Below are 12666 nucleotides of genomic sequence, written 5' to 3' on the forward strand. Positions count from 1 at the left end.
ACGAAACGTGGCAAGTTGCACGGCAATTCCGATCAGAAGAAAGTCATTGACGCATTGTGCTGATGTGTGTTTCTCGCTTCACCACTACACTAAAATTTTAAGTGAGAATGGGAAAGAAAAAAGACCTGAGAGTATCCTGTAAAGTATTATGCTATATGCAGTCCGAACCGGGAAGAAAAACGATGAATAAACGGTACAAGGATGTCAGGATTTGACTGATATCCCAACATTGCCAAAAAATTAAAAAATGCATTCATTCAAGAAGTTATGAAAAATAAAATCCTTGCTGTTTAGGCCTCAGAACAGGTATTCAATTGTTCAAATTACTTTTTTAAATGAGGTTTGATTTTAATAAATATCCCATTTAATAATTAATAAAAAAAAGATAAAGATTGTGCATGACAAGAACATTAATTTTCTTGATCAAGCATTTGAATTTCACTAATTCAATCTGTAAATTTTACAATAATTTCATATTGATTCTTCATTCATAATATTGGAAATTTATTCATTTCATTGAGTGAATGAAACTCAGTGCAATTCCTTATGCTATTCAAAAAATGCAATTCCTTAAATGTTATTGTAAAAATGAACACATGTGATTTCAGATCATGGGTCATTCATTGGAATAGATAAGAACCAAAAAAGTACTTCAGTGTTTCCTAAAAAGATTTGTGCCATCAATCAAAGTAGAGGTCATCCCATATCAGCTCAAGAATATTAAAGAAAGTTGGATGGATCAAGCTAAGATGTTGAACCAGACATGGCAAAATCAATGGAGATGGAGAAGAACTTCTGACTTGTTATACCCAATGCATATTTTTATATGTTTATAGATTATAGAAGAAAATTTAATGTTCAACAACATCCTTATCTAGTATATACATGCTGTTTTCCATATATTTAGAAAAGATGTGTATCATTATGCAATGATTGCAGTTCATGCTCTGCTTTTCCATCTTTGAATTTGTTTTCAGAAAAATAAATGTATACTACATAGGTATTAATTGAAGGTTGCTTTTGTCTATACTTATATGTAACAAATTTCTTAAAAGGGTTTGTAAAATTGCAAGGAAATTAATACATGAACAATTAAGATTAATATTTTTATTCATTAATTTTGTTCTTCCCAGGACCTAATATGCTCAAATAAGTGTTTCTGAAAACTGAAAAGTTTTGTATATAAAGCTGCAATGAACATGTATAATTATATCTAATGTAACAGTTTAAAACATGACACTTGGCAATTGTAAGGTTGTTAATTTAGTAGGAATGATAAGACCAATTTAGTAATCTAATAAAATTAAATTTTTTTCACAAATACATGTAGTTTATCTTAAAATTGTTTACATTTATAATCTTTTAATTTTTTTCATGTATTTTGATAAAAAAAAAACAGAAAATTTTGTTATATTTATTATTTAAACTATTATTTCATGGATATCAAGGAAATATATCTATCACTGTAGCATTGTTTCTTTTACCTGTTCTTGACAAATATTTATCATAATGACAGTGTTATGTCATTTTGCAGAATTCGCCTTTTCTCTGAAATCAGAAGTACTCTGTAAACTCATTAAAGTATGAATTGATGTCACTTAGAATTCATCTTTATTTTGTTCTGTCTGATATTTCAATTTAGATTCTAAGACTATATCTAATCCAATGATTGAGCTAATGTCCATGAAGTGTAGAAATAGGCCATCTTTAAAAAATGTTTGGTTGTCGGCCTCTCCAGACCGACTGACTTAAATGACCAGACTGAAAACTTTTTTTTCAATGCAGGGCAGTATTTTTTTTTCTGTTTATTCCTCTTATCCCCCTTAAAAAATGCTGTTGAAGATTTTCTCACCTACTGACCCAATAATTTTACCCTGAGTCAAGAGAGGGCAAACAAACATTACATTAAAGATAGCATCTCTACTATTCCAAGTAAAGAAATAATTTAATTATAAAAACAGCAGCCTCGTGGATGCAATGCTTACAACATTTCACTCAAAGAATGGCATTCTTGTATAATGACAATCACCATACATAACTGAAGAAAGATATTTTGCTAAAAAGATGTCTAGAAGTTACTACATGTTGGAATAACTAATCAGCATGAGGTCAAATTCATAGGCATTTGGTTTAGTTGCAACATGTTCTGAAGTATGTTTATATACATATACATGTACTTCTAAAGGTGTTGCAGTATAATTCATGGACAATTTCATCAGAATATTCAGATGTAAAGATTGCCATAAATACTAGAGTTTTTCCATGGAATAAATTTTTAGACCATCATGTAGCACAGGAGGAGTTTTATTTTGAATATTTTTTGCCAATTTATGTCTAAAAACAATATCAAAAACAACATTTAATCTTTAACTTTCACCATGACAAGGTGATATCAATGTTGTCTTTAAAAGTGTAGAAAAAGCCTGATTTTTAAGTTCCGAACACATAATATAGCCCGTTTCCATGGAAATAATATTGGGGACATACAGATTTTTTTAGTTCAAATTAATGAAAATGATCAAATTAATAACTTCATGGATTTTGATGGAATCGGTAGATATGTAAAACGTTGGTTTTTATATTTTTGTTGCCATGGCAACGGTTTCACTTTATCAAGGAAAATTGAAAAATCTTCTTTTTTACCCAAATTTTCACATTTTTGATAAAGGAAAATTAAACGTTTAAATAATAGAAGCATGAATTATACTAATTACGGTCATTTTGATAATAAAAGTTTGATAATTTATAAAATAAATCAATTTTTTCAATGAAAATAATATATGAGGTGAAATATGAAATACGTTAAATTTGGCGTCTTTTACTCAAAAAATGAGACGGGCAATATCTTTGAAAATGATATTAAATAATGAAGCTAATCTCCCTGAATAAATTGATATATAGCATGTGTGCATATTAAAAAAAATATGAGTTGGAGGGAGACGCAAACCTTACCTTAAAACCAGAAGAATTTCATTTGAAAAATACATGAATGTAAAGAACCGGAATAATTCCAACACTTGCACACAGATCGGTTTGCTTACTACCGGTAATGCATACATATGCATGTATCTTAATATGTAGGTGTTATTACCAATTAATAAATAATCACTCTTTGAAACAAAAATTGTTTATTCGAAAACTTTTCCCTCATAAAGAAAAATATAACACAGATTACAGATCGTAAAAATGTAAGTAATGTATAAGTGTGTGAACAAACACAGTTTATCATCATTTCCTTTGTCCGAATACTCCACAATTTATAATGAACAGTTAAAATGTGCGGACAAAATTTCTATTTACGAAATCCCTTTAATGCGTAGACAAATTTTCTTTTGAAAAATCTCAAATCGAGACAATTCTTTAGCAGTTTGTATATTCATGACAATAGACTTGACTTGTAATTGTTTTAATTATTTTGAGGCAGTTTTGTCACAGTTGTTTTTATTTTGTTATTTTATTGTAAAGATGTTAAACAGGCTTATTTAATTTAATCAAAAGATTTATTGTCTAAGATTAGCCCTGTATGCGCCAGTAGCACAAAATTTGCAGGTGCTTTGTCAAGAATTCTTTTCAAAATGTTAAAATCATTGTAAAACACCGATTGATAAAATATTGATACCATCAAGCTGCTGTCTTTTAAAAATGTGAACCCTATGCATTTGTTTCTAATGAAAATCAAAGAAAAGAGCAAGAGCCAGGTTGGGCCTTATTTGGCCCTGAGAATTTCCGAAAAATCAAAACCGCTCAGTTTAGGTTGCAAGTGAAGTTTTTATTTCTTGGAGTGTTGGTGACCTTGTATCTATTAATTGTGACGTAATTTTTCATCTAGTCAATTGATTATGACGTCATTAAATGCGTCATTTTCCTCATATTGTGTAAATTCCTTTGACAATGGCCTAAAATTGAGGAATTTTTTCAATATTTCATATAGAGCACAACCTCTGATCCAAAATATGCAAATACATAATGAAAGCTCTGTTTCTGAAGATCAAATCGCATTTTTTATTTTTTGGATCGTGGGCTGTGCTCATATCTTAATTCTTTGCTGAAGGTAGTGAAATACGCATGTTTTCTGCAAATTTCAAAAACATTGCAATTTCTCAAACCATGTTTTCCAATATCTGGATTCTCAAAACGAAATTTTATTATAGAAAATGAAAGCACAAAGTGTCTACTTTATTTTGACATATAAAATGTGAAAAAGGGTGATAGTTAATTATTTGATATAAGTACAGGACCATTTATGCATAACTTGGCTCTACCTCTTTCTATATATAGTGATTTAATGTTTTTTACACATGTCTTGTCATTTTCGTTGTTCTTCAATTCTGATTAATTAGGTTTTAATGATTTAAGAATCATGGACCGGAAATGATATGAGTAATAAATGTTGATCTAGGTATCTTTCACAATTGTAATGTTGCCTTTAAAATTAACAAAAAAATCAAAAAAAGGTTTCAGGATGCAAGTATCGTAATGACTGAAATTATCTTCATTGGAAGATCCAGGGGCAGAGCGGTCCGGATGTCGCGGAACTCCGTTTAATTTTGCAGAAATTGAAAGAAAGAATGTTTACCTCTTATATATATATACAGTCCCTGAAACGTTCTACTTTCCCACCTGAACGGTGAACGAACGCTGAACGAACGGTGAACGAACGCTGAACGAACGCAGAGCGAACGGTGAGTGAACGATGTGCGAACGGTGAACGCAACTTGGTGAACGATGTGTGAACGGTGAACGGTGAGTGAACGAGAATTGACTGTATATACAGTCCCTGAAACGTTCTACTTTTCCCACCTGAACGGTGAACGAACGCTGAACGAACGGTACGCTGAACGAACGCAGAGCGAACGGTGAACGCAGAACGTGAGTGAACGCAGAACGCGAACGGAGCGCGAACGCGAGCGCAAAGTGAACGGTGAACGAACGGTGAACGCAAGAGGAACGATTTATTCGGAATGCCTTTGGTCTTTTCCTTGCATTGAAATTATTCTTTTATTCTATAATTTAAATGTCATAAATAAATTATAAATAAACAATAGATAAACAAAAGAGAAACAAATAAACAGATATAAATAAATAATAAAAATAAAATTCTCCACAAACGTTGTTTAAATCGATATCTTAATAACATAATTTTAATCGCCGTCAAACATGTTTTTGTTACCGCGTGTAGTTAAAAAATAAATTAATCTTCTATAGTAAATAATTATGATTATTCTTTTAACTATTACTGAGACAAACAATAAATAAATAAATAAATTAATTAATTAATCAATAAATAAATAAAAATATTTTTTCTGCACATACCTATGTTTAAATCGATATTTTAATAGCATGATTTTTATCGCCGTCAAACGTGTATTTGTTACCGCGTGTGGTTAAAAAATAAATTAATCTACTTGTATAGTAAATAATTATGCTCATTCTTTTCACTAATAAAATAATGTGGACTTCTGAAGATAAAAATACTACTAATAGAATGAATTAATTACATTTTACGGGGTTGAAACAACCGTACATATATTTCCGTGCCAAAGCGATTCTGAGTAAAATAACGGATTTTTTTTTTAATTCACAATTATCTGTTGACATTGACTGTTATCGTACTGCATAAAAATTCTCGTTTTATTTCAATTCTACTGCAAAGTACATGTATTCTATATTTATGTGCCTTTTTATTCTTTTATGACGATTATTTTAGCTAACTTATTCATGTATCTGTAGACATTTCCCGGCCGTGATTATACTCGGTCAAGATGTTGGAAATTATTTGTTATACATGCGTAGATTAATCTTTTAAAACTAAATAGGCAATCTGTTGTCATAATTTTTATTGAACAGAGAAATGAACGAGAGAGAGAGAGAGAGAGAGAGAGAGAGAGAGAGAGAGAGAGAGAGAGAGAGAGAGAGAGAGAGAGAGAGAGAGAGAGATAACCCCTCGATTCTCAGATATATATTATATCAAATAAAAATTCTTATTATTTTTCCTAAATATTCCAAGCAACAAAGGTAATCTTTTTTTTAGATTAACAAATCAATTTGACAGTTATCATTGGCTTTTAGTTTCTATCATCAAGTTCACACAGTTCACAGGAAGTCCGTGCTACATTTGTAGTAGCGTGCTTGTGCTGTCAATCAAAATAATTCGACACAGTGGAGATGTGGAAATCGCGTTTCACCGAATATGCCGAAGGGAAAGAGTCACTTAGTATTCCAAGAAATTTTAATATTTTTCCCTATCATTTCTAGATCTGATTTTTGCATTCCTGCAGAAAAAAAATAATTCGAATATATACTTGGAAGGATTAAGTTTTAAATTGAATGTGAAACACATTCCCTGACAATTTAAAATACTACTGTAGGCACAAGTTTATACTAAAATACTATTGTTTAATGACTATTTGATGTTGGTTCTAAGACTGGTTTTAAATTAAATATTAATTGAAATTTACTGTAAAAACTAAATAAGAATTTTATTTCGGGAGAAAGGGCACGGGGGGGGGGGGTTTCTTAATTATATTGAATGGCAAAAAACATATTTTAAAACATATGTGTAGGTACGGTGAAGGAAGGAATTTTCCTTCTCTAATAATAGACTATTTTAAACAGTTTCTAAAATTTAAAACCACACCATTAATTTAATTATCTCTAAAGATATTTAGTTGACTGAATATTTGCAGCACTGTTCATAGTTCTCAAACCTACATGTCGTTTAAATACGTGTTACTCTAGAAATAGTTTTTTTATTTAGTTTTTTTTTTATTTATTCTTATTCTGTTAAAGACTTATTAATTATTATACATCCATTAATAATTTAACCTCTTTAAAATTACAGCAAATTGATGTCGTGCGTGAAACATTTGTACATTGCCCTTTTCTTAAGTTAATATTTTAGCATCGTTCTACATACATGTAGGTACTTAATGTATTCATTATTTTCTAGGGAATATTCATGAAATAAGTAACAGCTGAGTTATAATAATAGAAATATAAATATATAGATATTTTTGCAATGAAATAATTATTCTTCTAACACGATATCTAAGTTATATCTAAGTTATTTAATTAAAAAACATGTAAATCCTTACCATTAAAAAGATAAGTCCTTTCACTTCGGAGTTCCGAATGACAATGAAGACTGAACGATAAGTGAACGGTGAACGCAAAGTAAACGGAACGAAGAGCGAACGGTGAACGTTTTGTGAACGGTGAACGCGAGCGCACGGTGAACGGTGAACGCAATACTGTGAACGAAGAGCGAACGGTGAACGCACGCTGAACGAACGGTGAACGAACGCTGAACGAACGGTGAACGAACGGTGAGCGAACGGAAATATGGGAAAGTAGAACGTTTCAGGGACTATATATATATATATATATATATATATATATATATATATATATATATATATATATATATATATATATATATATATATATATATATATATATATATATATATATATATAAAGCATTAAATATGATTAACGACACGAACAATAAAAATTGTCGAATTTTCTGGACGCCCTGTCCCTTCCTAAGGACGAAAAAAGTTAAAAAGTCATAAGAACAAAGGAAAAAGAGAAACAAAAACAACTATCGGGTATACTCGGGTGAAGTCTTCCCGATAGACCGGACGCATTTCATAGCGGTCCGGATTTCTTTCTTTATTAGTGTTCTTAAAAAATTCCAATCAACATGTAATTAATTATGTAAATATCTAGACAGTGTTTAGTAGTTTAGTAGTAGTGCTAGTTGTTTTTGTTTCTCTTTTTCCTTTGTTCTTACCTCTTAACTTTTTTCTTTGGCCCGAGGAAGGGACAGGGCGTTCCGAAAATTTGACAATTTTTATTATTCGTGTCGTTGGTCATTTTTAGTACTTTATATAAATTTCCATCCGTGTTCTTGTATCTACTTGGTAGATCCGACATTTAGGATACAGTGTTGTTGGTTTTTTAGTGCTTTTTATTTATATATTTATATATTATATATATATATATATATATATATATATATATATATATATATATATATATATATATATATATATATATATATATATATATATATGTAAACCAACTTTTATTCGAGTGTGAGATATTTTCGTGAAGTTTGCGAGAGCCTCGTCATCGCGAATATTTCTCGCCGCGAACAGGTCCTTATAGTATATTTGTCTATTAAAAACAGATGCAAAAAGTCTTGATTGCGAAAATTAATCGTCGCGAACTAGTTTGTCCCTGGTAAATCGCGAAATAAAGTCGTCGCGAATAAAAGTTGGTTTACAGTACTTAAAATAAAAAAGAAAAACACGAAAAACTCCAGTAAAGCTTTAGGCCTTTCATTCTATCTTCAAAAGCTTTACAAAATAAACAACTGTAGTAACATAGTAACGTTACACAATAATTGGCGGAGTATATATGACGTCGTTATTATGAAGTCAAATGTACTATGACGTCATAGTTAACAGCTCTTTGCGCACAGATAAAAGTACGGGAAATTTTCAAGTTCTTAATAAAATGCAGATATACATATGCATACATAATTAAATCTAATTGATATACATTACATCAGATTGTTAAGCTTTGGTTTTAACGCACAAATAAAATGTTTTTCTTTCTGACGTCTACTTATATCATTTCCTCCTGCTTCTTTATAAAACGGAAATATCGTAAATTTCTTTTGTCCGCACACGTCTAAATGTTCACTTAATGGTATTTGTCTATACTCCGGAGTGTAAATCTGTTGCTTGTGGGTACGAGCCCGGGTACGGAGGGTGTTACTGGTCTCACCTATATAATACTCACTACATCCTGGACAGGTTATCACATATAAAACATTTTGTGTATCACACGACATATTGGCGTTCACTGTAAATTGTCTGCCGTTAAAGTTATAATAAGATCCTTCAGTTAGAAAATCACAGATTCCGCACCGAGGATTTCCACATTTTTTCACTGAATAGGTTCCTTCAAAATTGGAGTTACAAAGGAGTCTTTTCAGGTTCTTGGGTTGGCTCCTGTGTAACTCCATTTCAAATCATGTCCCCTGGTGGTAGGGCGGGGCCACAATGGCCTACCAAAGTTTTATATAGAAATATATAGGATAGTTCTTTAAACATCTTCTTCCCAAGAACAGTAATGCCATAATTGCTGATATTTATATGGAAGCATCCTTAGGTAGTGTAGATTCAAGTTTTTTTCAAATCATGACCCCTGGGGGTAGGGCGGGGCCACAATGGCCGACCATAGTTTTATATAGAAATATAAAGAAAAAATTCTTTTCAAGAACAGCAAAGCAATAGTTGCTCATATTTATATGGAGGCATCCCCAGGTAGTGTAGATTCAAGTCTGTTCAAATCATGAACCCCCGGGGGTAGGGCTGGGCCAAACTTTTGGATATAAACTTTTCAATAGTAAACCAATTACAAGTACTACTTTTTCCTTGCCACAATGCTCGGGTGAGCGATGTGGCCCATGGGCCTCTTGTTTTATTTCTTTTTTGTGTGTGACCTCATTTTGGAGGTTATCATCTTTGAAAACCGTTCCTATCGGCTTGAAGTGTCTGTGGTGTGACCTAGACTTCCCTTTTCAAAAACCAATGGATCCGACCCTATACGAGGGGTGTTCAATAAATAATGTCATTGAGGCTCAGAAAGAAACAAACGACATTTTTCAATGATTTAGTCTTCATGATTTTTTCTTATTAATCTCTTTTAATTCAAACACATGTCCGTAACATTTCTTATCCAATTTCTGAATGTTTTTGGAACTCATTTTTGGTATGAACCTTAGTATACTGGAAAATGGCAGATCCAATGATTTGCTGAAAGGAGTTTTTTCAAGATTGCAAATAGAAACAAGTCAAAAGGTCAAAGATCTGGCAAATATTGTTAATGTGAAAAAACATTAACTTTCTGTTTATCCTGTAAACCCCTTTACTCTTTAGGGCATGCCGGTTTGAACGCTGTCATAAAGAAATTCATTGTAATGGATTCCTGATTCTGGGTCCTTTCTCCGATAAACCTATCGATTTCTTTGCAAAACAACTGCTATGTAGACACCTTCAGATATTAAACTGTCTCACCGAATAAAAATTTGAACAATAATACCACTCATATTTAAGGAAATTGCATAATAATCTGTTTTTGTGCGCTTGCAGGCCTTTGCTCTTGACAGACTTTCGCCATACTTATCAAGTACATCTTATGTTAAATTTTGTTTGAGCAAAGCTCGTTGCAAAGCAACGAGGAGGTCTTCCATCCTTTTTGACATGAAGTAGCTTTCATTTTAAACAAAAATGAGAAATAACACCAAAATTGCTTTGATTCCTCTAAAAGTATAATAATTAATGCAAAATTAAGCCTTTTTTGCTACTTCCGGTTTCACCGGAAGTGACGACGAGGGACAGAAAATTAATTATTATGCTCCCAGAAACATATGTTATTCAAAAACTTGTCAATAATGGCAAAAATACGCGTTTTCAGACTACTTCCGGTTTGGCCGGAAGTGACGACGCCTGACGTATTTTGACGACTCCACTAGATTCAGCTTGACATTTTGAACAACTATGCCTCTTTGACCTATTATAAATTCTCAGTACTTTTTGAGATATAAAGAAAACAATTTCGGCCCTTGTAGGCCCTTAATTTTAGGGGCCAGTCCTTTTTCTATATGTCTTAACAAAATATTTCCAGGTAAAAAGATATTGAAAAAAAGTTGTTAAAAATTGTGAAATTCGCGATAGGCCTATTTTAGGGCCATAGCGAGCGCCGACGTACGGCACTTCCGATAACCAGAAGTCTCTGTCGAGACTAAAGCTTTACTGGTTTGAACTTATAGCAAAGGAAGAGAAAGTACTTAAGTAGTTGGGATTTGAAACTTTATAAACAGCATTAAATAGAATAATGATCGTTGATAAAGTCTCTTTATGTTCTTAGTGTAGTCTACTTGTGTGCCAAGTTATACTGAAATCAGACCAAAACTGTAGCATTTTGAAACAACTTTACAGAAATTTCTATTTTTAGTAACCACAGCAACACCGTTCATCAAAAGTAAAATTCAATACACAGAATTGTGTATCTTAGAGTATTCTACTTGTGTGCCAAGTTATATTGAAATCAGACAAAAACTGTAGGAGGTGTAGCATTTTGAAACAATTTTACAGATATATCTATTTTTAGTAACACGACAAAACCATTCATTGAAATAAAAAAAACCGATACACAGAATTATGTATCTTAGTGTATTCTAGTTTTTTGCCAAGTTCTATCGAAATTAGACCAAAACTGTAGGAGGAGTAGCATTTTGAAAGAATTTCATAGAAATTTCTATTTTTTGTAACCACGGTAACACCCTTCATTGAAATCAAAAACTGATGCAAAGAATTATGTATCTTAGTGTATTCTACTTGTGTGCCAAGTTATACTGAAATCAGACCAAAACTGAAGGAGGAGTAGCATTTTGAAATAATTTCACAAAATTTCTATTTTTAGTAACCACGACAACACCCTTGATCGAAATCAAAAACGATGCACAGAATTATGTATCTTAGTGTAGTCTACTTGTTTGCCAACTTATACTGAAATCAGATCAAAACTATAGGAGAAGTAGCACAGATCAAAACTATAGGAGAAGTAGCATTTTGAATGAATTTCAAAGAAATTTCTATTTTTTAGTAACCATGGCAACACCGTTCATCGAAATCAAAAACCGATACACAGAATTATGTATCTTAGTGTAGTCTACTTGAGTGCCAAGTTATACTGAAATCAGACCAAATCTGTAGGAGGAGTAACATTTTGAAAGAATTTCACAGAAATTTCTATTTTTAGCAACCACGGCAACACCGTTCATTGAAATCAAAAAACCGATTCACAGAATTATGTATCTTAGTGTAGTCTACTTGTGTGCCAAGTTATATTGAAATTAGACCAAAACTGTAGGAGGAGTAGCAATTTGAAAAATTGTTTACAGACAGACGGACAGACAGGCAGACGGACGGACGCAGGACGCATTACTATCGCATAAGCTCTTCTGGTCTCTGACCAGTAGAGCTAAAAATGAAATACCTTATACATATCTATAGACTTTGGTCTATCATACCTGAAAGTTTCATGTTTCTATCTTGAGCCATTATTGAGAAAACTGCCTGACAGAATGACCCTCTAAAACTCACTAAATCGCAGAAAACTCCGAACTGGAAGTGACGTCATCAACTAAAAAAACGCCTTAAGTTCATATCATTTGTCATCAATGCTGAAAGTTTCATGAAAATCCATCGACGCATTTACGAGAAATCGCGTGCACAAAATCGGTAAGAATAATAATAAAAAATTAAAGTTAAAAAGAAACAACAGGAAAACAAGAAGGTCTTCCGTTGAAACGGAATACCTTAATAATAATAATAAGAAGAAAATTGAAAGAGAAACATTAGAATAATAGAAGGGTCTTCCGCTGAAGACGAAAGACCCTAATAAAATAGAAAAAAAGAAACAATAGAATAATAGAAGGGTCTTCTGTTGGAGACGAAAGACCCTAATAATAAGAAAAGTGAAACCTAAGAATCACTAGAAGGTCTTCCGGCTTCAGCGGAAGACCTTCTAGTGATTCTTAGGTTTCTTAAATACATGTAAATGGTGCCTGTTTTGGAGGCTAACAGTT

The sequence above is a fragment of the Saccostrea cucullata genome, unplaced genomic scaffold, assembly GCF_032062105.1.
Source record: "Saccostrea cucullata isolate Sc308-1 unplaced genomic scaffold, CSIRO_AGI_Scuc_v1 ctg4765, whole genome shotgun sequence".
Classification (NCBI taxonomy): Eukaryota; Metazoa; Mollusca; class Bivalvia; order Ostreida; family Ostreidae; genus Saccostrea; species Saccostrea cuccullata.